General features: G+C 42.8%; 1 pseudogene; it reads left to right on the top strand.

Moving 5' to 3' along the window:
* Nucleotides 1–16,078: 16,078 nt before the first annotated feature.
* LOC112814140 (ferritin light chain pseudogene) lies at nucleotides 16,079–16,616 on the top strand (annotated as a pseudogene).
* Nucleotides 16,617–27,321: the final 10,705 nt, after the last annotated feature.

The following is a 27,321-nucleotide window of genomic DNA, read 5'->3' as shown; positions in this document are numbered from 1 at the left end:
TAAAATCTTTTAAAAAATTGCACCCAAATCCATAAGATACCTAGGAATAAATCTAACCAAAGAGGCAAATAATCTGTACTCAGAAATCTATAAAATACTCATGAAAGAAATTGAGGAAGACACAAAGAAATGGAAAAACGTTCCATGCTCATGGATTGGAAGAACAAATATTGTGAAGATGTCAATGCTACCTAGAGCAATCTACACATTCAATGCAATCCTCATCAAAATACCATATACTTTTTCAAAGAAATGGAACAAATAATCCTAAAATTTGTATGGAACCAGAAAAGACCCCAAATAGCCAGAGGAATGTTGAAAAAGAAAAGCAAAGCTGGCAGCATCACAATTCTGGACTTCCAGCTCTATTACAAAGCTGTCATCATCAAGACAGTATGGTACTGGCACAAAAAACAGACACATAGATTGATGGAACAGAATAGAGAGCCCAGAAATGGACTCTCAACTCTATGGTCAACTAATCTTTGACAAAGCAGGAAAGAATGTCCAATGGAAAAAAGTCTCTTCAACAAATGGTGTTGGGAAAATTGGACAGCCACATGCAGAAAAATGAAACTGGACCATTTCCTTACACCACACACAAAAATAGACTCAAAATGGTTGAAAGACCTAAATGTAAGACAGGAGTCCATCAAAATCCTAAAGGAGAACACAGGCAGCAACCTCTTCAACGTCAGCCGCAGCAACTTCTTCCTAGAAACATCACCAAAGGCAAGGGAAACAAGGGCAAAAATGAACTATTGGGACTTCACCGAGACAAAAAGCTTCTGCACAGCAAAAGAAATGGTCAACAAAACCAAAAGACAACCAGAATGGGAGAAGATATTTGCAAATGACATATCAGATAAAGGGCTAGTATCCAAAATCTATAAAGAACTTCTTAAACTCAACACCCAAAGAACAAATGATCTAATCAAGAAATGGGCAGAAGACATGAAGAGACATTTGTCCAAAGAAGACATCCAAATGGCCAACAGACACATGAAAAAGTGCTCAGCATCGCTCGGCATCAGGAAAATCCAAATCAAAACCTCAATGAGATATCACCTCACACCCGTCAGAATGGCTAAAATTAACAAGTCAAGAAACAACAGATGTTGGCGGGGATGCAGAGAAAGGGGAACCCTCCTACACTGTTGGTGGGAATGCAAGCTGGTGCAACCACTCTGGAAAACAGTATGGAGGTTCCCCAAAAACTTGAAAATAGAGCTACCATGCGACCCATCAATTGCACTACTGGGTATTTACCCCAAAGATACAAATATAGGGATCCGAAGGGGTACCTGCACCCCGATGTTTACAGCAGCAATGTCCACAATAGCCAAACTGTGGAAACAGCCAAGATGTCCATCGACAGATGAATGGATCAAGAAGATGTGGTATATATACACAATGGAATATTATGCAGCCATCAAAAGGAATGAAATCTTGCCATTTGCAACGACGTGGTTGGAACTGGAGGGTATTAAGCTGAGCAAAATAAGTCAATCAGAGAAAGACATGTATCATATGACCTCACTGATATGAGGAATTCTTAATCTCAGGAAACAAACTGAGGGTTGCTGGAGTGGTGGGGGGTGCGAGGGATGGGGTGGCTGGGTGATAGACATTGGGGAGAGTATGTGCTATGGTGAGCGCTGTGAATTGTGTAAGACTGTTGAATCACCGACCTGTACCTCTGAAACAAATAATACATTATATGTTAAAAAAAAAAAAAAAAGGAAGAAGATAGCAGGAGGGGAAGAATGAAGGGGAGGGAATCAGAGGGGGAGATGAACCATGAGAGACGATGGACTCTGAGAAACAAACTGAGCATTCTAGAGGGGAGGGGGGTGGGGGATGGGTTAGCCTGGTGATGGGTATTAAAGAGGGCACGTTCTGCGTGGAGCACTGGGTGTTATACACAAACAATGAATCATGGAACACTACATCAAAAACTAATGATGTAATGTATGGTAATTAACATAACATAATAATAAAAAAAAAGAAAGAAAGAAAAAGAGCCAATACAAAGAATAAAGAAATACAACTAGCAGAACCATGTTCCTTGGGTTTGGGTAGGGGAAGGTTGGGAGGCGTTATTTATAGAATCAATTATTGAGGCTATGACAGCAAGTATGACCCTGTCTACACCAACTAGCAATAATATAACTGAAGTCCTCTCAGTATGGAAATTTCTGTTGTCCCAACACAGTTGTGTGAATAAGCTTATTTACCAGAAACACACCAGGGTGAGGAACAGCCACACTCTACATAATCTTCCTTTGTACCAGACTGATTCAGAGATAGGAAATATCTATCAATGGAGGCAGACTCCTTTGCCATATATTTTAAAACACAGTCTAGTATAGAAAGTATAATGAGAAAAATTTGGGAGGGACACTCAAGTAGATATTACCAACCGGACTTTGTACTAAATTACTTCTCAAACTCTGACCAGGACATCATACTGCACCCAGACTGAATCAGGGCCAAAGCAAAAAAACAGACTAACCCTCTGAGTATCATCTCACTTAATGACAAGACTGGAGGTAGTCACTTTTGGGGGGTGGGGGAGTCATAACGTAAGAATGCTGCCTGTGCATCTCTGTGGTTCTCTTGACCTTATGATTGCAAGATGGTTGCAACAGCACCAAGCATCACAATTTCTCACAACATTGACAAATTCTAAAGCAGGAAGGGTGGTGTGAGCCTCCTCTAGCAGGAAGGAAGATCTTTTCTAGAAACCCCCAGCTGACTTCTTATGTCATTGGCTAGACCTCTAAACCAATCATTTGCAAAAGGGAACAGGATTGCTATGATTGACTTACTTAAGTCATGACTGGTCCCCTGAGGCTGGGCAAGTGGCAGTCCAAATAAAATTGGATTCTTTTAGCAAGGAGGAGGGGGAAAAAACCACTGAAACCACTGAATAAGCTATCCTCAGTATGTAACATAGAAAATAAAGTCCCACAGTAATGGACATGGTAGCCCTGTGACCACTCTGATGTTCAAAATTTTCTCCACAGGTTCCCTCTCAAGAATCATTCCTGGGTGTCTGTAGGCATAGCCCCAGAAACAGCCCTCATTTTGGGGAGATTTTCTAAAAAACTTGTTGATGAATTAAGACTTTCCCCCCAAAATTGTCCTCAAACTCAAAACTTGAGCTCTACTGAGAAAGTGGAACACATTTATCAGCAGTCTTTTGCAGTCTGCTATGAAATGGTGGGACTACATTTGCCTATTGGGAAAGGTCTGTGGAGTTTCCCCGGGCTCCTCCTAAAGTGCTCCTCACATGCTCTTTCCTGAACAACCTACCATCACTGTGGCTGGTGGGAGTAAGTGACCACTTTCTCATCCAGTCCTCAAAGCAGACCTCTGGGTTTGTGTCTCAGGAGAAGAAGGCACAGCATCCAGGGACACACACTGGCCCTGGCCTAGGCAGTCTCTCAAGTTGGTGGATTGGCTTAAATTGGTAATCTGGACCTTCATGTCCTTAAGAGGTATACCTACAGGCAAAGTCATGTTACAAATTCAGGAATGTAATAGCTATTTTTTTATTGAATACTTATTATATGCTTGCCAATCACTCAGCTAAGTGCTTTACATACACACACACACAGGTTATCTCACTTAATTCTGTACAAAAATCTTACAAGGTTGTTGCTGACATTTTACCCTCATTCCAGTGGGAAAACTGTGACTCTGTGAGATTAACCGGCAAGCCATAAGGGGAAGAGTTGGATTCACTCAGATCTGTCTAAAGCTTCTGTGCACATCTGCTGCACTTTCTTTTACTGTCAACGTATGCAAAACCCCCAAAACAACAACAATGACAAAAACAAAACACCTACAAATAACATCATGTATCCGATCACTGTGGTCACAAATACCCAACAAAGCGAAATCCATAAACACTCCCGACCTGTCTGCCCTGTGTTCTCCCCAGCAATCAGTAGTCACTGAGGACACTCAGAGATCCTGGATCTCTAGTCACCAGAATGTACATGTGGCTCATTGGCCATGGCCCAAAGCTAGGCCAGAGAGATGGATGTACAGATGTTTTAAAGACATAGTTTTCAAAAGATGACTAAGTCTTTGAACTCCAGAATCTTGTTTCAGTTGCAGGGAATGGAAATAAATCACTTTGGTTATTTTAATCAGAAAGAGTTCTAAGGTAGGAAATTTGGTCCTTCCTGAATAATTGAGAAGGGCAGGGGGAGGGTCTTTAGGTGGAGCCTTCAGGAATATTTCCTAGAGGGGCGCCTGGGTGGCCAAGTTGGTTAAGCGTCTGCCTTTGGCTCAGATCATGATCCCAGTGTCCTAGGATGGAGCCCGGCATGGGGCTCTCCACTCAGTGGGAACCCTGCTTCTCCCTCTCCCTCTGTAGCTCCCCTGCTTGTGCTTGCTCTCTTTCCCTCTCTCTCTCTCTCTCTCTCTGTGTCAAATAAATAAATAAAATCTTAGGGCGCCTGGGTGGCTCAGTTGGTTAAGCGACTGCCTTCGGCTCAGGTCATGATCCTGGAGTCCCGGGATCGAGTCCCGCATCAGGCTCCCTGCTCTGCGGGGAGTCTGCTTCTCCCTCTGACCCTCTTCCCTCTTGTGCTCTCTATCTCTCATTCTCTCTCTCAAATAAATAAATAAAATATTTAAAAATAAATAAATAAAATCTTAAAAAAAATAATAAAAGGAATACTGCCTAGAACAATTCTGCAGAGCTAGCCTGCTAATGGACAGGATTCTCTGCCATGATAGGAAGTAAGATACATCAGTCAGGTTCAATCAAGAAAAAAACTTCTTAATTTCAAACACAGGAAATTTTTTTAAATATTGCATTTATTTATTTGAGAGAGAGAGAGAGCATGAGTGGGGTGGGGGGGAAGGGAAAGGGGGAAGGGAAAGGGAGAAATAGACTCTGAGCAGGGAGCCCTAGGAGGCGAGGCTTGATCCTAGGACTCCAGGATCATGACCTGAGTGGAGAGGAGATGCTTAACTGACTGAACCAGCCAGGTGCCCCTCAAAGAGAGGAAATTTAATATAGGCATTGGTTGCAAGGGTGTTGGAACAACTGGAAGGACAAAAGAAGAAAAATAATGTTCCCCGGAGAAATGTAATTGTGGGAAGCCATAATCAGCCATAGCTGGAGGAGCCGAAAGGGAAAAGAGCATTCCTGTAGCCCAGGATCAATGTGCTGCCAAGATGCCCATCAGGCCTGAGCTGCCTGGGCAGAAACCAGAATGCATACTCGAGCTACTGCTCCTGGTAGTGCAGGCTCAGCCACTGCGGTCCCCACCGCTCTTCTTCCAAATGCTGAAAGAAGGATAGAATTCACTTCTCTATTCCCACCTTGTCAGTCTCCTGACGTTGCCACCCATTGGCCAAACATAACCAGGTACCCATTGGGGAGGGAATCTGCAAAGGGAGCTTGCCACTACACCCAGAGCACAGAAAGTCGGGGGCGGGTGGGGAGTGGAAGCAAAGAGGCAAATAAATGACCAGCCCATTATGGAATCAGAGAACTGCTGCTATAGCCCTTCACTCCAGGAATTTCCTTCCTTAGGTCTGATGCAGGGATCAAGAAACCACCACTTCTGCAACTGTTGGGTCCAGAGTCAGAGTGCACCTCCTAGATCAATACAGGCAAAAGTTGCATGTGTCACCATCACCAAAATTATATACTCTGTTCTTCTGAAGACACAGTTATGAAAAATGAGAAGGCAAGCCACACACTTGGAAAAAATATTTCCAAAACATATATCTAATAGAGGGGTTTTTTTTCTAGAAATATAAAGAACTTTTACAACTTAATAGATAATCAACTCAATTTTTAAAGGGCACATAAGATTTGAACAGACACTTCACCAAAGAAAATGTATTAAAGAGGTATATAAGAACATGAAAAGATGTTCAACATCATTAGACACTAGAGAAATCAAATTAAAATCTTGAGGAGAATCCTCTACACCCCTACTAGCAAGGCTAATATTATAAAGCTTAAACATAACAAATGTTGGCAAGGATTAGAAGCAACTGGAACTCTCATACGCTACTGGTGGGTATGTAACTTGGTATTACCACTTTGGAAAACAACTTGGTAGTTTTTTAAAATGTTAAACGTACACATATAGTAATATGACCTAGTATTCCACTCCCAGATACACACCCAAAAGAAATGAAAGCATACGTCCACACAAAGGTTCCTATATGAATGCTCACAGTAGCTTTATTTGATGGAAACAATGAAAATTTTCAACAGGAGAATGGATAAACAGATTTTGGCTTACATACAATAGAACATTAGGAATAAAAGAAATAAACTATTAATACATGCAGCAACCTGGATGAACCTCAAAATAGTTATGCTAAGTGAAAGAAGCCCCTCCAGTAAAGAGTATATATTGTATGAGTCCATTTATATGAAAGTCTAGAAAATGTAAATTAATCTATAGTGACAGAAATAGATCAGAGTCTGCCTGGCGATGAATGGTGTGAAGTGGAGGGGGGGGCAGGTATCAGAAAGAGGCAGAAAGAAACTTTTAGGTGAAGGTTATGGTCGTGTTTGTTATTTCAATTGTGATGATGGTTTCACAGGTATACATACTGCAAAACTTAATCAAATTGTGTACTTTAAATATATGCTAAGGGCACCTAGATGGCTCAGTCGGTTAAGTGTCTGACACTTGGTTTCAGCTCAGGTCATGATCTCAGGGTTGTGGATTGGGCCCCCAGCATCAGCTCAGCACTCAGCATGGAGTCGGCTTGGGATTCTCTCTCTCTCTCTCCCTTTCTCTCCACCCCTCCCCCCACTCATGCTCTCTCAAACAAATAAATCTTTAAAAATAAAAAAATAAATATGTTTATTTGCCGATTATACTTCAAAAAAGCCTATGTATGAATATGCATGTATACATGTACACACATACATATATAAGAAGAGAGTGAGGAAATCTTAGCGGTTGTTGAATCTAAGAGAGTGGTGAGTGTGAGACTGTTCATTGAACTAGTCTCAACTATTTTGCATATTTGAAACTTTTCATGATAAAAAGTTGGGGAGGGAAAAAAAAAAGAAAAGAACTCACCCCTGTTGAGCACACTACACATTAGGCAAGGTCTCATCTGGAGTTTTCACTGGGTTCCTGCTAGGATCCCATGCTGAGTCGTCTGGAAGCCTTCCAGGGGTGGGGTTGGAACCATCACACTCTTGGAAGAGAAGCACAGGGGTCTGGTGAGGAAGACTTCATCCCAAATAAGAGGGAGATGAAGTGTACCACTCTTGAATTTGCACAAAGAACTCAGGTGTGCAAAAAAAGTAAACTGTTTTCTGTAACTCACCTATTCCTTGAGCTTCCTATGTGACAAATACCAGGGGAAAAAGTTAAACATGTCAGTCAAAGGTAATTTTCCTTTCCAGTATAAAATAGTGTCTTTCAGGTAAACACTTGGTCTCTTTTGGATAAATATAGTTGACCCTTGAACACAACAACACAGGTGTTAGGGGCACTGACACCCACACAGTTGAAAATCTACACGTAACTCTTGACTCCCCCAAAACTTAACTACCAATAATAGCCTTCTGTTGACTGGAAGTCTTGCTAATAACGTAAACAGTCGATTAACACATATTTTGTATGTTATATGTACTGAAAACCCTATTCTTACTATGAAGTAAGCCAGAGGATAGAAAATATTAAGAAAATCATAAAGAAGAGAAAATACATTGACAGGACTGTACAGTATTTATGAAAAAAAAATCCGTGCATAAGTGGACCCACACGGTTCAAACCTGTGTTGTTCAAGAGTCAACTGTATTCAGTTTTCAGGCTTTCTTCCTCTCTCATTTCTTCTCTTCTTCCAGGATAACAAAACACCAAAGGCAGCTCACACCACACCTTGGCAGTGGACAGAGAAGTTCCTGGGCTATGTACTTCCTCCAAAGTCCTAAGGATTCCCTTCATGATGGCCTTCATTCTTCCTGGCAGCTGGGCAGCCACCTGCTATACTGGGTTCTTACCAGTTGCCCTCTGGTGTAACCAAGCTGCTTCTGCACCCGGTTTCTGTCCCTAAAAATGGAGGAATCCAAGCCACTGCTCCTGGGCTTCCATACTCTTATCCTCCCTTATCCTGGCCTCAGGCCTCTTCTGGGCTGCTCCAGCTCTCTGCTGGAGAACCACCCCGTTGGGCTGGGATACTCAGGGAGCCGGCTGTGCACTGATTTGCAGGATGTGACTGGAAGACTGCCTGCAACCCCATGCCTAGCTATTGCTGCTCTTGTATTAGTTTCCCACAGCTGCCATGACAAATTATCACAAACTGGGTAACTTATAACAACAAAAATTTATCCTTTCATGGTCCTGGAGACCAGAAATCTGAAATCAAGGTGGCTCTTTCTGGCGGATCTAAGGAAGAATCTGTTCTGGAACTCTCTCAAGCCTTCTGCTGGCCACTGGCAACCCTTGGTATTCTTTGGCTTATGGCTGTATAACTCCAATTTCTGTCCCCCTCCTCACAGGTCTTCTTCTCCCTGTATCGCTCTCTTTCTGTCTCTAATAAGGATGCTCATAATTGGATTTAAGGTCCAACCTAATCCCGGATGATATCATCTCAAGATCCTTACCTTAATTACATCAGAAAGAATTTTATTCCAAATAAGGTCACATTCTGAGGTTCTGGGTGGACATGTCCCTTGGGGCCCATAATTCAACCCTCTACCATGCTGAACTCAAAGCTTCTCTTCAACTTGGCACCCTCCCAGGCTATGTTCACGAAGGTGAGACTCCAGCCTCCAATACTCTGATTCCTCTAGATCACTCTGAGAGTTTCTGCTGCTCCCATATGCCTCTCAAGATATGATCTCAAGAGGGATAGGAGAAGGACACCTTCTTCTTCTCTAGGCATAGGTTGAAAACCAATTAAACCACAGGTTCGAAATTAATTTTAAAACAACTGATATTCCAAGTAAGCACTCAACAAATGGTCCCCATTGTGACAATGTTGATAATTACTGTTGTGATTATAATTATCATGTAAAATGAAACCCAGTATTGAAATCATCTTATGTCATTGTATATCAAAATTAACCACTCTCAAGTTATGAACAAATGTAGTATTTCCAGCTTGTATAAAAACACTATTGATACCTGCTCATGCTCATTATGTTTGAAATCAAACTTATGAAGACACAGTATATGAGACGTATAAGCCTGTGTTTTATAAAAACAAATGTCACAGTGGAAACCTGCCATTAAACATCTGCTTATTTTCTCTGAGCTTCACACCCTAACATGGATGAGAGTAAGTCTTCACAAAGGTAATAGTGTTCTGCCATTGGTAATTATTATTTTAAGACCCAGTAGCTAATGTTGTCTCTCAGGAAATAGATTCAGTGACATTTAGTTTTTTCACCTTTAGAAGAAAAAGACAAAATCCCCAACTGGTACCCTGCTCTCGCTGATGGGAAGTTATTTCCCACAGCCACCATTGATAGACAGAAATGGAACCACTCTTTTGCTCACAGACTATTCATTTGTTCACACGTTCATAGTCATTGAGTGCCTACCATGTGCAGGGCATTGGTGACAACCTGGTGAACTGGACAGGCCCTGCCTCACAGAGCTCACAGTACAGCAGGAAAGACAAACAAGCAAAGGAGGGAGTGGGGATGAATCTTGCTCCTCATACTCAGTGGTGAAATATATATATATAATATGTATATTATATATATTATATAAGAAATATATATATGTTTCTTAATTTTTTTATAACCTAACCTACCTTCCATTTCAAGCTTCCATTCCCCCAGAGTAACAGAAACTTCATCTCAGCCCATTAGAGACCTCCTCTTTCCATGGGTTCCATATAATTTTGGAGATAGGTCTTACAAAGTGTTGAGGAGTTCCTGAGGAGGGACTGGGAAGGGCAACACTGTCTCTTGAGGCCACTTGAGGCTACCTAAGCATGTGCATCTGCTGAGACATCTAGCATTCCATCTGATGCTTGATACCAGCCTACACAGTCACCACTGAGAAGTGACCCATGACCCATCTGTGCAGACGTTTATGTCCAGCAGCTCTGTATTCTGTGCCTAAGCTGTGCTTGTGGGGATAGGAATTATTCTGCCACATGGTGTCCTGGGACCCTAGACTCACTCCATACCTGTGCATCTGCTAGAGTTCTGCTACCAACCTGGGTCTCCATATCTGTTCTCAGGTTCCACAAACCTGTCTGTATCAGGTCTTTCTGCCACCCACTCCTATTCTGTCACTAAACAGTTTGTTGAAAGTGTTTAGCCCAAAACCTTCCATATGGTGATGCAGAGACCTACTTTCCCTCCATTTTGTGGCTCCACTGTCCTGTGTCCTTAGTGTCCTCTCCGTGCAGCCAGCAGTGGGCAACATGGATAGTGGAGGCCTGACTGGGGGTCTCTGGGTCCAGGGTTGGAAGAGCAGAGATCACTTTTGTCAACAGTCCATGGGTCACTCTTCGTTATTGTCTCATCTGACGACAAGGGTGTCTGAAAAATGTCAGCTAGCTGTGTGTCCAAGAGGAAAAAGAGACAGGTTTTGGTGAGCACAATAGCAAATTCTCCCACAGGGGGAAGGCCTTCTCACTCCAAAATGCTGAAAGAGCCTTTTGCTTTCTGCTCTCCACGTTGTTCCTCTGAAGCAATGAGCATATAATAGCCTCACAGGGAGGGTATGATATATTACCCAGCCACACACATCATTTAAACTGTTGTTAAGTGCTTTGCCAGAAGAAGTATGGGATGCTCTGGGAGCACACACAGGCCTTAAGGTAATTCAGCAAGTGGACATGGAGAAAAGACCCTGATTGGGGCTGATGGCATAAAGCAGGTGTTAGGAGGCCAAAGCATTGGGTTTGTTTAGGACAGAAGAACAAGTCTGGAAAGATGGGGCAATGAGCCCCTACTGATGATTTATACCACATCTTCTCATTGACTTGGCACTTAAATAATGCCAAAGTATTCCTTTTATTAAGGAGCCTTTCCTCACTAAAGATTTTTACTCTAGATGCACCTGGCAGATGGTAGGCCTCACCCCATTCACTGGGTTGGTCACTTTCAAAGTGTGTGACATGGAAACCAACAACAGTTAAAATACACCATTTTGGGGGCATGTGGGTGACTCAGTTAGTTAAGCATCCGACTCTTGATTTCAGCTCAGGTCATGATCTCAGGGTTGTGATATCTAGCTCCTTGTTGGGCTCCACACTCAGCGGGGAGTCTGCTGGAGATTCTCTCTCCCTCTGCCTCTGCTCCTCCCCACCCCCTCTCTCCCCTCTCCAAATATATATGTATATATTTAGAGATATATACGTATCTCTAAATATATATATATATATATATATATATATGCCATTTTGTGTAGCCCCCATGTTTGCATTGCCTCATAGGCAGCACTGACCAACAACCTGGAAATATCTGTTGAGGGTTCACCATACACCAACATTGTCTAACCACTGAGGATAAGTTTTAAAAAGAAAAAAATTCATAAACCAATGTCTTTGCTCTTTTAATTTAGTTGTAGAAATACTGCTAACAATCACTTACCCTTTCTCTCACTGTTTCACCTGGGTGGTTCTGACTAAGAAGTCAAAGATGAGAGTAGACAGAGAAAGGTTTCATGGAAAAGGACAGAAACCAGCCCAGAAAAGAGAAGGGGACAAAGGGGTGGAATAGGCGGCTTGGAATTGATATCAGCGGAAACCAAGTCACAAGGGAACACAACGCAAGTAAATGAAAATGAGGTCAGAAGGCGATGAGGACAGATGAAGAAGAGCAAAGGAATTTGGACTGTACCAACTACTCCAAAGTTTGTGCAGACAAGCCATTTGCTGATCCACATCTTCATTTTGTAAGTTATAGACCATTTTATAAAACTCTCCAATTGGAAAGTATAGAAAAGGGAAGAATTCTCAGTATAAATGCTATTGGCTAAATACCCTAATGTATAAACAAAACTATCTCTAAATTCTAACGCATACCCACGTATGTGTATGTGTGCACACAGTATCCTCTGAAGCACTTTATAAGAGACATAGAGAATTCATTAGGAACCACAATGAAATTTTTAAGAGAAAAACTTCAAAACAGAGAAATTAAATGCTAAATCTGTGATACTCCTTAGTCATAGCAGGATGTAGCCTGTATAATAGAATGTTAATGAGCTTTCAGAATCAATCATAATTGGATTCACGTCCAGGCTCCCCTACATTCTGTGCTCTGTTGGTCAAATCAAATTGCTTAAGCTCTCTGAACCCCAATGTACTCATCCAACAGGATGAAAATAATCTCTTCATCACTAGAAATATGGTGAGAATTAAATGAGATAGCATCTGTAAACACCCAGCACTGTTCGAGCGCATCATGTGTGATCAGTAAATGCTAATTCCCTTACATTCCTTAATGCTAATTTGGAATTAATAAACACTAGCCTTGCCATTTGGACATTCACAGCCCAGCACAAGGCCCAGCAGTGGTTAGCCTTAGAAAGAAAGACACCTAGAATGGTCTGAGATAGACAATAAGATGAGGAAGCCCCAGCAAGGATCACATGATGGAAGGAGTTACTTTGCATTTCAATCATAAGCAAAATTCAAAGTATCATCAACAGCATTAGCACAAGAAGGATAAAATGCTCTAATATAATAGGCTTGAACTTCTCTCTTCTTAAGAATTTGAGAAATTAATTTTGTCCACTTTTTGCTAATCTCCCTTGGGGGGCAGTAAGAAATTTGAACGGGAAGGGCAAGTGAGGGAACGTTTTAAGCACAATTTGGACAATAATTTAAAAGTTGATTCTAAAGAAAGAGTCCTTTACTACTGTGCAGTTAATCTGCTCCCAACTACTTTGTCTGCTCCAATGACTAAAGGTGACCTCTTCCTTCACCGCTCACAGATTTACGTTTCCCCACGTTTACCACCCCACACCAGACACAGTCACTTAGCCCCTAGTAAGTGCAATATTTCTCTCTCAAATTTTAAATCAAAGGGCTGCAGGCTATACAAGATCCAGAACCACACAAGCTAAATCACAATTTGTGTCTGGAACACACTTTGATGTAATAAAATTACAGGGCAATGGAGAAACATTAAAAGATAAATTATGTAGTTTTACTGAAATGGTTAAAATAGAGGCAGGATTTGAGAGAGCACCCAAAATATAAAACAAGATGATTTGAGAATGTTACATATGTCCATTTGGCATGTCCATTTCTACTCTATGAAAGAAAAATCTAGAAAGGAGGATGGTGGCAAACGAAACTAACCTAAAGTATTATGGGTTTGTTTTGGCAAAGCACCCAGAGAGGTAGAGTTAGTCAGTCAAGATTCATTAGGCACTCACAGCGCCCACAGGGAGGCAGCAGGTGCTCACAGAGCCCTCTCATCAGTTTTAGATTCTCCGAAACTCCTGAGGGACACTTCGTGGGTCTTGACAGTTTCTCCAAACACTGAACAAAGACCAGACAGTATTATCTGCTTCACTAATTTCAAGCCTTTTCAAATGATAAACAAACCTATATACCAACAATGAACAGACGCGATGTGTTGGTGTTCATCATTTATGATCTTCCTGCTTGGTGCAATCAGCCCTTCAGTCCATAAACTCTTGAGCTCCTACTGTGCACCAACCACTGATCTGCCTGCCTTTAAAGACTTCACATTGCAGGGAAGAGCTAGACAGGTAAATAGAGGGATGCAATAGTTTCTGAGAAGTGAAATGGAAGAGATAACCATGAGGCGTAATGAGAGCAGGGGGAGTGTATTTAACCCCATCTGGACAGTGGGGAGCTCAAGAAGTCTTCCTAAAAGAAATAACATCTCTGACTAGGGTGTTTTGTTTTGTTTTGTTTTGCTTTGTTTTTTGTGGAAACAAGTCAGGGCAAGTTAGTGGTGATAATGATGGCCCAGGTAGCCAAGAGATGCTGTGGAAAGGCACAAGGCAAAAACTAACACAACCTTTGGGGGCTGATATTTGGGGTTCCATCTAGCATGGAGCGGAGGGCACGAAGGGTTGAAGGTGGCGAGAGACGTGCTAAGAAGTCAGTCAGGTTCAAGAGGTCGGCAGAAGCCACATCCTGAAGAGCCAGGTATGCCCTAAGGAGTGTCAATTTTATCCTAAAAGCAGTAGAAAGTCACTGTAGGATGTTAGCAAGGAAGCCCAGTTTAAGATTTATAGCCTTCTCACTGCAGGCAAGGTAGAAAATGCCAAGATCACAGGGGTGAAATAGTTTTACTCGAGATAGAGTAGGATACATTTCCCCTCTCTGTACCTCTAGAAGTACAAGCAGTGCGGGAGAAGAAACATTTGGAGAAAAGAGGAAAAGAAGAGCTCAGTTTAGCAAATGTTGAATTTATGGTGCCTGTGCTATGTCCCAGGGAATGTGCCCACTTTGATTTATGAAAGAGGGTCAGCTGGTAGTACAGCTTTGGGACACAGGTGACTGCGGATGCCATGGAGTCAGGGCTAATGCTCGGCTGCTATGTTCTGGCGTGGCTCTGTCAGATGCTTATGGCCAGAATCTGTTCCGATTTGTCAGCGCCCATCCATGCCAGGTGCTAAATATTGTGATTATCACCTCCATATGAGAGGACCCAGAATGACAATAGAAAAGGGTTGAGGATGGAACCCTACAAAATGTTCATGTGTTTACTAGAGGACCAAAGATGAAGGGGGAGGGTGGGTGGAGCGAGGAGGAAGAAGAAGAGGTTGGAGATTTATGTTTCAAACTGAGAGTCAGGAGTGTCTGGGGAAGGGGAGCATATGAAGGAGAGAAGACCCTGAACACATTTATATTTTGAGAGAGAAAGTAAGTAGGTAGAGGAAGGGTAATGCAACAGAAGAGAGCAGAGGTGAACAATAGAATGACATCGTTAAGGAAACAGGAAAAATGAGGTACAGAACCTTCTACCATGTGGATGTTTGTAATTATAAGGAGAGGAACTGGGAAAGGATTGAGAGAGGAGATGGAGCAGAAAGTTAGGGAAGTTCCTCTTATGATGCAGATGGCTAGAGTTTCACCTGGGAGCTTCCAGAGAGGTGATGCGTAGGAAACTCAAAAAGAATGTCCTGGGTCGAAAAGTGAAGGGAGCAGAGGAAACTCACAAGAGCTAAGCTGGAGAATGTGCACTTACAGATCCTCACCAAAGTTTAATCTTGTTTTTCTAATAGCTCTCTAGAGCCTGGGTATAAAAACAGGAGAGGCAATCACCTGGTTTGATTTAGCAGTGGAGTTTTGCAGGAAAGATGAGAAAACAAGAAAGTTGTCAAAGAACGTTATTAATGGCATCATGACATCTATGCTTTGAGACATGGGAAAAAAGATGAAGGAGAACAAGGAGGAATGGAGGATCAAGAAAAATTAACAGGTACAACATGAGTATAAAAAAAAAGTAAGAGGGCCAGAATAATAGGAAAAGGTAATGGGAAAAAAGTAGATCTTTAGGATTTTGCTAGAGGAGCCATTCTGAATGCTGTGAGGTAGTCCAAAGCTGAAAGTGACTGCATGCCGGGGAGCTGGATAGAGCTGCAGAGATGGAGGAACTGCGAAGAGAGGGTGTTGGGTATGCTGTCCACATCATAGCGGTCCTCCTAAGCAACATTTATTTATCCCTTTCTGTGAGTTTCCCATTGTGGTGTGCAATCTACATGCACAGTCTCACAGCCTTCTTCATGTAAGCACCATTACTGTGCGTTACATGTGACAAACTAAGGGTCAGAGAAGTTAAGCCACTTGCCTCTGGTCACACAATTGGTAGTAGGTCGAGCTGTGTTTCAAACCCAACTCTCTTTGATTGCAAAGCCCATGCTCCTTTACTAACGGTGGGGCTTGAGTTGAAGAGGGGGCCAGTGAGCCAGCGCGCCCAGAAGTCCCACGGATCTGTCTCTTGTTTCAGCAGTGTGTGGACGGAACAGACCCAGGGATGCCCCTTCTTCCAGCCTCTGACCACCCTCCAACCTTTTTCCAGTCGCAACCTTCAGAGCCATCTTCTCGGCCACCCTCTGCCTCTGAGACCAGCCAACACCCTACTCTGAGCTCAGCTCCTAATTACCCATCAACCATGAGCTCCCAGATTCGTTAGCATTATTCCACCCAGGTGGAGGCTGCGGTCAGCTGCCTGGTTAACATGCATCTGTGGCCTCCTACACCTACCTCTCTCTGGGCTCCTCTTTCCACTGCAAGGATGTGGCTCTGGAGGATGTGGACCACTTCTTCCGCCAGTTGGCTGAGAAGCTTGAGGGTACTGAGCTTCTCTTGAAGATGCAAAACCAGCGCGGCAGCCATGCCCCCTTCCAGGATGTGCAGAAGCTGTCCCAAGATGAGTGGGTAAGACCCTAGATGCCCTGGAAACCCTGCTGGTTCTGGAGGAGAACCTGAACCCGGCCCTTTTGGATCTGCATGGCCTGGGTTCTGCCTGCACAGACAGACCTCCAGCTCTGTGACTTCCTGGAGAACCACCTCCTAGATGAGGAGGTGAAACTCATTAAGGAGATGAGCAACCACCTGACTAACCTCCACAGGCTGGCTTGGGCAAGTATCTCTCTTCCAAAAGCTCACCTGAGCATGACTGGGAAACTCTGAAGCCCAGCAGCCTTTGAGGGGCCCCTCTGGCATCCCCCTGGAGCCAGGGCTTGTGGGTGAGCCTTCCCTGCAGCCACCAGGCAGCTCTTTAATCACCTGGGAACCCTCTCCCAAGCCTTGAACCCAGTGGAAACAATAAAGTTTTTTGAAGAAAGAAAGAAAAGAAAGGGAAAAAAATGAAAGAAAGAAGAGAAAGAGAGAAAAGAGAGAAAAAGAGGGAAAGAGAGGGGCAGTGAGCCACAGCCATGTCTGAGTGTGGAAGAGCGATCGGCTATGACAACTGTGGAGAGAGAGCTGAAAGAGCCAAGCCCTCAGAGAAAGGCTTTTGCAGGCACACGCAGGAGCGGTGGTTTACTAAGGGTGCTGGGGGTTGGGAGAGTGCCCTTCTGCCCCCATCCTGAGATGCTTGGACACAGCACACTGATGAGTCCTGTGGCAGTCAGTCCTTTCCAGATTCTAAGCGGGGTGTTGGCCAGAAATGATCGTGTTGCCTCCAAAGAAACCCGAGTCCAGATTTGAAGGCAAAAATGAGACTGGATGGTTCAGAAGCCTGACCATACACTGCGAATTTCTGGAGTCTCCAGGTAAGTAGAAGAACTCAGGAGGACTTAGGCATCTGTAGCAGGCCTAAGTCTGCTTAGGCCATTTCTGTGGCCGAAATGATCACGTTTCCGAGGGCATGGAAGGTCGGCTGACAACGAACAGTCAGGGAAGCTATCCTGTTGGCTCCATAAGGAAAACAATGAAGCCTTTGGCTGTTAGGCAAACCATTCTCATCATCGAAGACTCTTACAGGTTTTGCTGATTATCCCGGCTCTCTTAATTGCCATCCTTTTGGTTCCTGCGGCCTCTGATTTGGTCTTCGGTCATGCTACATTTGACTCATATTATTCATTGTTGTATATATGTCATTACTGAATGCCCACTAAATGGCTTGTTCATCCTAACCAAGTGCTAAGCACCCTGTAGGTGCCTGATAGGCATTTCTTTGAATCTCTGGAGGAAACGATGAAAGCTGTTAATATACCATCTTGTGTTTGTTTTCATCACCTCGTTAATATATATTTCTGTGGTTTACACATTGTCTTATATTTTCTTTTGTGAACTTGAAGCCCAGGAGGCAGGATGTGCTCTGGGAGAGCTCTAGGAAGTCATAACATAAAGTGTCCGGGAAAAGTGACCCAAGCGTGGCCTCAACTCTGCCCACGTGCACAGACAACTGGGAGAAGGAAGTGGGCCTTATGGAATCTTCACAGACCTGAGTTCTCAGGCATGACCCAAAGGCAAGGGAGAGTTTGCAGGCCACTTTTGTTATTTAACCAAAGAGAGATGATTTGCTTTGCTGAAATAGAAATTGCATTTTCCAAAGAGCATTGAGAATGATTAATAACTCCATTTTTCCCCATCCCTTTCAAGTCTGCCCAGTGTGACAGTGTATTGTTTAATCAAGAAAATGTATCTCCTCTCTAAGGACCTCCCCAACTGGGGGATTCCAAAGTTGTTGACAGGCTATTTTTGAAAACTACATGTCTGCTCCTGAGGATTGATGAGCTGAAAGAGAATTCAATAACAAATAAATTTGCCCCAAGCTCACAATCTACTGCCTCGTCTCTAAATACCATGAAATATCTGGCCCACAGACATTACTGCTAAACTTCATCACACAGATACATTATGAACCTTTTAATTCTCAAAGGATTAGCTGAACAGCCAAACAGGTCATTTTCACTCACCTTCGAGAGTAATGGCAGAGAAGCCTGTGTTAGTCTGCTTCCCACACCAAGTCCTCAATTATATTCAGTCATTTGACAGAATGAACCAGAGGCATAACACGAGACAGAGCCTGAATTGATCCAGGCAAAAGCTAATGGGAAACTTGTCTATTGAAAATAATCAGTGCATACTTTGACTACCTCCAGCGCAGATTTGTTTTTTGTTTATTCCTGCGTTTTTTCAGTGTGCTTGACTCGTCGGAATTCTGCTCTAGAAGTTAGTTAAGTGTGAGGACCAGAACAAAGGATGCAGGAGAGTGAGAGGAGAGAGGGGCTAATGTTGGAGAGGCTGGCTGGGGAGGTCGGAACCATTTGTGCTTTGTTCAAAGCTAGATGAGAAGCTTTGGGTGGGTCTTGAGAAAGGAGTCCTGTGATCTGACCGTTGAGGTTCCAGGTAGAAGAATTTTTTTCTTCTTTTTTTCTTGAGCAACAATGTTTATTACCGTAATTTTTACATGGTATTGCAATTAACTAAGGAATTATATACTGAAGCACAGTATATCATTTATTCTTGTAGCTTTCTTGTCCAAAAGAGACCAATACGATCCCTTTTTTTTTTTTTTTTTTTTTACTATACATTTGTTTGAAACAGCTTTCTGTTTTGCGGGGCAGGGGGACATTTTTACATTGAAACTCCAGTGATACAATGGTGGCAGTCATTATATGAATTCTTGATTCTTTCACCAAAGTGTATGCTTTTGCCAATGCCTCTTTTTTTTTTTTTTTTTCTCCCCCAGATGGAAGAAGCAATAGAATTAAGAATGAGGCATGGAATGTATCATTATTTTTGTTCATTTTACCAAGATTTTATCTCAAACTCAAAAATGTTTGGAACATTTTTATCTCCCAATCCAATAAACACTATAATCTGATAACTAAAAATAGAAAGTGAAATTAGCGAAAACTCATTTGTTCTGGTCTTTTTTTTCAGCATTTCATGTATTGGAAAATAATTATAAAAAGGAATATTAAGTCTGGTGCAAGCATCAATAATTGTTCTGGAACTAATTCTACCTAACATGATTTAATAGGTTTTACAGAATTCTATGAACAACCAATTTAAATTAGACACACCAAGATTTAAATCCATGAACTAACCATGTGGTTCGTTTTAAGCGTTGGTGTCAGCCCTCTCTCTCCGTCATGTGTCTGCTCTCACAGTGAGGAAACAAACATCAGAACTATGACTCTCAGTCCACAAATTTACATGGGTGTGTAAGAAATATCCACTTACTGTCTTTAAATCTAGCTAAAACCACATCCGATCCCTCACCCCACTCAACCGGGGTGGGGGGGGCGCAGCTGTGCTCACCAGGTTCCTTGGCTGCCAACTTCTTTACTTGGGAAATCTCTCCTGCACCCCTCCCCGCTTCACTTAAAAAGCATTCCCCCACTATCCTCTTCTGTCAAGGTAATCACTTCAGTGATGTCAGACTTTCTAGAAAACAAAGCCAGAAATTATAGTAAAGGTGACTTCAGTTTTTGCTCCTAAAATTAATTTCTCCCTAAGGGCTGGACTTAAAGGCTTCCTTTTAACAAACAGAATATAGCAAAAGTATCAGGGTGTAAATTTTATGATTAAATTACAAAAGATTGCAGCTTATTGCTGGCACTCCCTGGCCCTCTTGCTTGCTCGCTCTGATAGAAACTGGCTGCCATGTTCTGAGCTGCAATATGGACAGGCCTAGGTGAAAAGAAACTGAGAGTGACCTCCAGCCAACAGCCAGTGAGGAACTAAGGCCCTCAGCCCAGCAGCCCTTCAGGAACTGAATCAGGCCAACAAGCACATGAGGGGGCTGAGAGAGGCTCCTTCCCCACTCAAGCCTTGAGGTGTGACTATAGCCCTGGCCAGTGTGGACTGCAGGCTCTGAGACTCTGCAGCACAGGACCCAGACTCGTGAGCCATACATGCACGAAACTTCAGGTGGATGCTGAGGAGGGAATAGTATGATCTGGCTTGGTTTTTAAGATCACTCTCCTGCTGGGTAGAGATGTGTTTGAGGGGCAGGAGTGGCCATGGGGGGAGCTGTTGGGAGGCTCTGGTGGGAATCCAGCAGAAACAGGTGGCTCCAACCGGGATGGAGGCAGGAAGGGAGAGATAGTTATGAGGTTCAGGGCAGAAGGGAAAAAAAAGGTAATCCTAAATATTTGAATCATTTTTACAGAAACTGTGAGATATGAATGCTGTTGTTTCAAACCACCAAGACTTGGATTAATTTGGTTATATAGAGGTAACTAATATAAGCCACTGCGCATTTGTGGTGCCCTTGTCCAAGTATGAAGTCGAGAGCCAGTGAGGGGGTCTTACCCTGTTTGCACACTGTGCCTATCAGATGTCACTTTCATTATATGTATTAAAAATATTTGTTAGTGAATGAAGAGTAAATGGAAACACAACAGAGACAGATACACCATAGACAAAGACTTTAAGTAAGGATATTTGGAGTATTTTTATAATTTTTTGATCTGGTCAAAAACTGAATAACTAGTAGTGTTTTAATAAGGTCTTTGAGGTAAATGATGATAGATGAAAATTTACACCAGGGTATAAGCAATATGTCAAATTAATTTAAAATGATGTGATTAAATAATCATTTATTAATCATCAATAAATAATATTGACAGTAGAGACTGAAAATTTTGCAAATCATAACAAAATTTCCCCTTTACTTACTTTTTTTTAAAGATTCATTTATTTATTTGAGGGAGGGAAGGGGCAGACGGAGAGAATCTTCAAGCAGACTTCTCACTGGGCACGGAGCCTGAAGCATGAGATCATGACCTGAGCTGAAACCCAAGAGTTCGACACCCAACCAACTGAGCCACCCAGGTGCCCCACCTCTTTACTCATAATCTGGATCTTATAGAAAAAAATAAAATTACATTCCAACTGTCAATGGTGGGTGCCTGGGTGGCTCAGTCGGTTAAGGATCTGCTGTCAGCTCAGGTGATGGTCCCAGGGTCCTGGGATCGAGCCCTGCATCGCATCGGGCTCCCTGCTCACCAAGGAGTCCGCTTCTCCCTCTCCCTCAACTTGTGCACATGCGCTGTCTCTCAAATTAATTAATTAATTAATTAATAATTTTTTTAAAAACAAGTACAAATGGTAATATTTGTTCTTTTCGCATCCCGGGAAGGGTATAGCTGCACTTGAAACAAACATACCAGCACTGACGAATAGAAGTTTCCTCAAGTGACAAACAAGCATGGGAAGGAATATGGTTTTTAGGCCAAATCAGACCTGCCCTGTAGAAATGTGACCCTGAATCAACCGCATCGCTCTCATGTTTTTGACCCCATTGTTCTACAATGTTTGTGCTGCTAATACAGCTAACGGTCCGAGGAGTAGTGGCCAGATTAAGCATATAAAAGTACAGGATGACCAACTGCATTTTAAACTTCAGATAAACAATGAACAATTTGTCATATAAGTACGTCCCTCCGCCCCCCAAATTATGATGATTTACTTGGTGGGGAAGAGTGGAGCTCCCCAAGGGAGGGCAGACTACTCGATAAGGGGACTTGAAAGAGGCTGAAGAGAAAAACAGAATAAAGAAGTGCTCACAGGTGACACCCCGAATAACTAAGTGAAGAGGCTTTGGGGTTCTTTTCTGAGGCAAAGATGGCTCGATAGGTACATTAAATCATCAACGTTGTGCCTCTGACTTTGCTGTCCTTTGAGTTGTTTACTTCAACCCACATCCAAACGGCGGCAGCCTTCCCCTTGGAGACCTAATGAATGTATTTTGCTTACCACCAGGTTCCAGCAGAGGGCAGTCAAGTGTCACGGAGGGAAACGCAGGTGTTAGGCAGGCACCTAACAGGAAACTGAGTCCAACTCAGTTCAAAAGACTAATGAAGAGACTACCTCCCCACCCTTCCCGCGTGTGGACAAGGCTAAGGAGACCAGTGAGGGTTATTGCACCTGGAGACTGGCAAGAGGAGGAAGCCATCACCATTCCTAGACCCGAGAGCACAGAAGGAAACGGTGCTCACCGAATCCTGTGACCGCGGGAGCCCAGCCTCCCTCCCACCGGTGTGGACAGCGGCCGCCCCGGCCAGAGGTGCAGCCCCGAGCCGGGAGGGAGCAGGAATACATGTCCCATCTCTCCCTCTGCCCATTCACTCTCCTTCTCCGGTTTCCCAGCGGCAGAAGCCAGGTCGGTTGGCAGGGGAGCGCACGTGATAGTCAGGAGCAGTCAGCCTCCCGAGGCACCGACCAGGGCAGATTGGTCCCAGAAAACAAAACAAAACAGAGCTAAACCAGCACAGAGGCACAGTTTGGACTAAGGGCAGTCTGCCTTTTGTTAAAGAAGTGCTTACACGCTCATCGGAGTTCAATAAATCTGGCCTGGGAAGTCAAGTCTCGTAGTATTTTTATTTATTAAGTCCTTACCAGGTAGGAATCAGTATGCCAGATCCTGGGGCGCGAGAGGGACTAGTAATAACAGTAGCTCACGTTCCTGCCTCCCTCATTATGTTACAGGCACTGAACGAAATGCTTCACAGGCAATATTTTATTACATCTTCATGTCAGCCCTCTCAGGCACTATTATTATTGACATTTTACAGATAAATAAGTAGGATGCATAGAAGTTAAGTCACTTGCCTGTATCATGAGCTGCTGAGATGTGAAATCGCTTTAATCTGACTGCCAACCTTGGTCCCTGACCTGAGGGAACATAGATAGTCCAGCAGCAAAAACACTGGTTATAGACGAATGAAAAAAAAAAAAAAAGGTTAGTGATAAATGTGATGTCTGCAGTAACTGTAGGGATTTATGAAACAACTAAGCCAGAACAGAGTGGGGGAGAGGGCCAGGAGCTTGTGAGGACGCCCTGAGGAGTGGGGACCTCCTCTAAGCCATGGTGTCTGTCTTATAAGCGTTACATTATCTTCTGCTTTGTAGCACAGCTATTTTGCGCATAGCCCACGGGCCTGCCTTAGTGGTCCTCAGCTCCGGCTGCACATGCGGATCACCTTACCAAAATGTCCTTGGGGCGGCTGAGGGGCTCAGAGGGCGTCTGACTCTTGGTTTTGGCTCAAGTCATGATCTCAGGGTCTGGGTCTCCGCTCAGAGTCCGCTTGTCCCTCTCCCTCCCCGCTGTGCCCCTTCCCCCACTTACCCTCTCTTTCTCTCTGTCTCTAAAATAAATTAATTAATTTCATGAAGTCTTTAAAAAAAATGTCCTAGATGCCACACCAAACCATTTGTTCCTGCAAAGGAATTGTTTATTGACAGAGTTCCTGCAAACAGACTGCTGACATCAGTGTTTTGAAGTCCTCCCCAAAGGAACCTTCTATGCAGAGAGAAAAAAATGTATTGCTCTAAAATCTCACATTAGTAGGAGTGGTGTCTTATTTATTTTATAGCTTATAACTCTGCCTTACATATAGTTCAATATTTAATTGAACGCATTTGAATCAAATAGCTAGAGGGAATAATTAATGAATGGGAAGAAATATAACTTGGAAGGACTCAAATTTAAGAAGGGGAATAATTTCCTTTATTGATGCTCTTTTCTTTGAATCCATAAAGGGTAGAGGACCCTCGTACTTGTCCCAATGAATTATCAGCACACACTATTTTCTCAAGAAGCACATATTCATCCAAGTGTCCAGAAATTAATTGAGCTATTTCCAACGATATCCAATAGTAGGTAAGTCAGGGGTTTAAAAAAAAAAAAATCACAGAGGGCAAGGCTCTGTGAGAGGTCATCACCAGCATGCGTGCATCCTGGCAGGGACACTGTGACCTGGTAATGGTAGAAGACAGAGAGCAGTGGGGGTCTGGACTACCTGGAATGGGATACAGCCGGGGGGGCTGAAGAGACACAAACCACAGGGGAAGAAAACAGAGCAAGTCGGGTCATTCTCCTGTGCTCTGTGTATATTTCCTGGTTTCCCAGGTTGGATAAACTTGTAGTGTGGATCGGGGATGAGCTAAAGGATTTCAGGAATTTTAATGAAGTAGTGCATTTGCAAGCCTGTGATATCTATTTGCATGAGTTGCTTGGAACGGGAGAGAGAGGGGGTGGAGAACTGGTGCTTAGAGAAGCTTGTGCTCAGGTGCACAGGAGAGGAGAGCAGGAGGGAGAGGGCACGAAGCCTGTGCACAGGTGTCAGAGCCCAGTGGAGAGAAGTCAAGGGCAAGAGCCAGCGAGACTTGGGCTATCCCTGCAGGTGGGAATAGTTCCTCAAGTTCCTGAAGCCTGGGTAACACCCTCACCCCATCTCCAATACTCTTGGATTTAGTGTAGGCAGAGTTAGACCCACTTTTTTAGCACAACCTATATGTGGCAGGTTAAACTTTTCAAAAACTAAAATAAGCAAATGAGAAAATTGGGCTGCGTGAAAAATAAAGCCAAAAATTATAATATGAAGGCAGAGTTAGTAATAATACTCAATAAAAGTGGAACACCCCTTTTGATGCTGAGCATCCTAGTAGCTAATGCATAGGAAGAAACAGGATCTATTGCATGAAGATGTACAGTGTTGATAGGAGAAATATTAACTAGTAACTCAGAAGTACCACAAATTCTTTCCAGAAGCCCCGTAACTGAATGTTCTCAGGAGACACCGAAAGAATCTTTTCTCTCCAATGAAATATATATATATACATATATATATAATATGTAATATATATAAAGCTAATTCCAATACTCTAATGGGAGAATTCATTCCTTCCTATTTCATGTAGCATACATAATAGAAATGTGATTTCTCCAAGTAAATTTCCCTTAAATCATCTGTCTTGCCATGGAAACAAAAGAAGAAAATAAACACAATGGATATGACTATACCCCTAATGAAAGGAATGGACATTAAGGTGGCCTCAGAATTTTGTTTCAATTGACTGATTTTGTCAAAAGCTATTTGATACTGTAACACTGGGAAAATAAAGGATATGTTAATATGCACTGCACAAAGACTAACACACTCAAGATTTGCTGGTTTCAGTCTGATAAAGATCATCAGGAAATAAATCGGCCTTCATCAGAGCCAATATACTTAATAACTAATTTGTCAAAATTTGCTGATGTGGCAACTCTTTTTGAGAAATGGGATTTCCAACAATAAGCCATGGATAGCAACAAGATTACTGCATCAAAAAAATGGCCCTTGTTTTGTCTTGTTTTAAAATAGTTTGGAGTGACATCAGCAAAATGGTAAGATAGGAGTTTCCAGTGTCCATGCCCATAAAGACAGTATCTTAAATCACTGGACAAAAAATGGACCTGTTAAAAATGTAACAACTGGTTAGCCATTTGGAAAAAGAGGTGAGGAGGGAGGATGAAATACAGAAACTTCAGAATACACTCCAGGTGTGTATATGAGGGTATGGGTTGAAGTATTTCTCCTTTTTTGTATTCAAGGGCTGGGTCCAAGTCCCGTGTGGCAAGCTAATAGCAAGATTTACCTGTCTCTCTCCTGATATAACCAGGACACAGGGGTCCAAGATTTGGGGTTGACTGGGAATGATTGCCTTAAGTACAAGGCATAGCCAGTGTCTATGGAATTTTTCATGTTCCAGTTCCCTCTCTGGGAGCAGGTGTCTAGGAAATAAATACTAGAAAAACTAACAAAGACCATTACGTTATCATTTAATATTTATTTCACTATATACCTATATATGGCCATTTATGTTTCACTATATATCTATATATGGCCATTGCGCCTACAAGCAGCTGGAGAAGATTACTTTTTGAACAACAAGTTACAAGCCCCGCCGGTCTCATGTTGCTGTGTCTAGCGGTTCAAAGGTGTAGGGGATAGTCAGCATTTCTACGGCTCTGCACCTTCCAAACTTCCGCTCCTGTTTGGGATAACCCACCACTGGTCTCGAGGGAACACAGGGTCCTCCCTCCCATTATAGTAAACAAAATGGCGCGATTCTTGTCTTTTCCCCGGAGCCAGGATGCGGTCATATTACCCGGGCTTAGTTAATCAAACAGTCCCACCCAGGACTCGGACTCTTTAGTGACTGACATATACACAGGGACACGGAGGCATGATTCAGGGCCGCAGGGGCAGCTATCTCTGCCCAAAGTTTCCTGTTTCTGCCCTCCATCACGGCATTAGTGTTTGTCCATATTCCAAGCTGCGTCTTCGAGAATCCCACTAACGACGTGAACTCCTCCGATAAATTCCCTTTTTACTCGAGAGAACTGGCGTCAGTTCTGTTATTTCCAGTTTGGAGGTTTCTAACAGATACAATGGTCTTAGTTTTTTCGTATCTGTCTTCATACCTCAGTATTTTCTTAGGAGTTCAGGCTTCATTCATCCAATAGGATTTCTCACTCAGAGATAGTGAAAGTACAGCCTTAAAATTATTAATGTTGATTATCTTTTCAAGACATACCAAAATGAATAAGGTAATTGAAACATCTACACAGGTCTTTGTGACAAGCTAGCAAGTGTTTTAGCGTCCTTATTATTCCTCAGGATAATTAGAATTCTACTTGATACTTAATCTGTATAAGATAAAGGTGATAAGGTACTTCTGTTGATTAACAAAACAATATAATAGATTAAATTTATTATTAAGTAATCCGTACTTCATACCAGTTGTTGTCTGAAGTATTATAAACATATTATCTTATTTAATCCTCATAGTAATCTTATGAGGCAGGTACCATTAGAATTCCTATTCTCCAAGGATATGGAGACACTGGGAAAAGATAAAATGGGAGGGGGGGCGGTGAGGAGGGCAGTCAACAGTTCTGTTATTCCCAGGGCTCGCTTTAACCAGTCCGTTTAGTAAGTCAGTTCTGTAAGACTTTCTGACTTCTCAGGTGCAATCAGGTCTAGACAATTCAGTCACTGCAAGACTTTCTGTGTCCTTTATCTGCTTAAGTGCTCTCAAAATGGCACCACACGGAGATGGTGCCACTGGTCTGGCAGGTGTAGACTGAAGCCATCTGCAGAACTTCAAAAATGAATCTGTAGC

This window comes from Callorhinus ursinus, unplaced genomic scaffold, assembly GCF_003265705.2.
Source record: "Callorhinus ursinus isolate GAN/ISIS: 27379988/994484 unplaced genomic scaffold, GSC_fseal_2.0 scaffold6, whole genome shotgun sequence".
NCBI classification, from domain to species: Eukaryota; Metazoa; Chordata; class Mammalia; order Carnivora; family Otariidae; genus Callorhinus; species Callorhinus ursinus.
The sequence above is the reverse complement of the archived record's forward strand: the minus strand, read 5'-3'. Positions and strand labels throughout refer to the sequence as shown.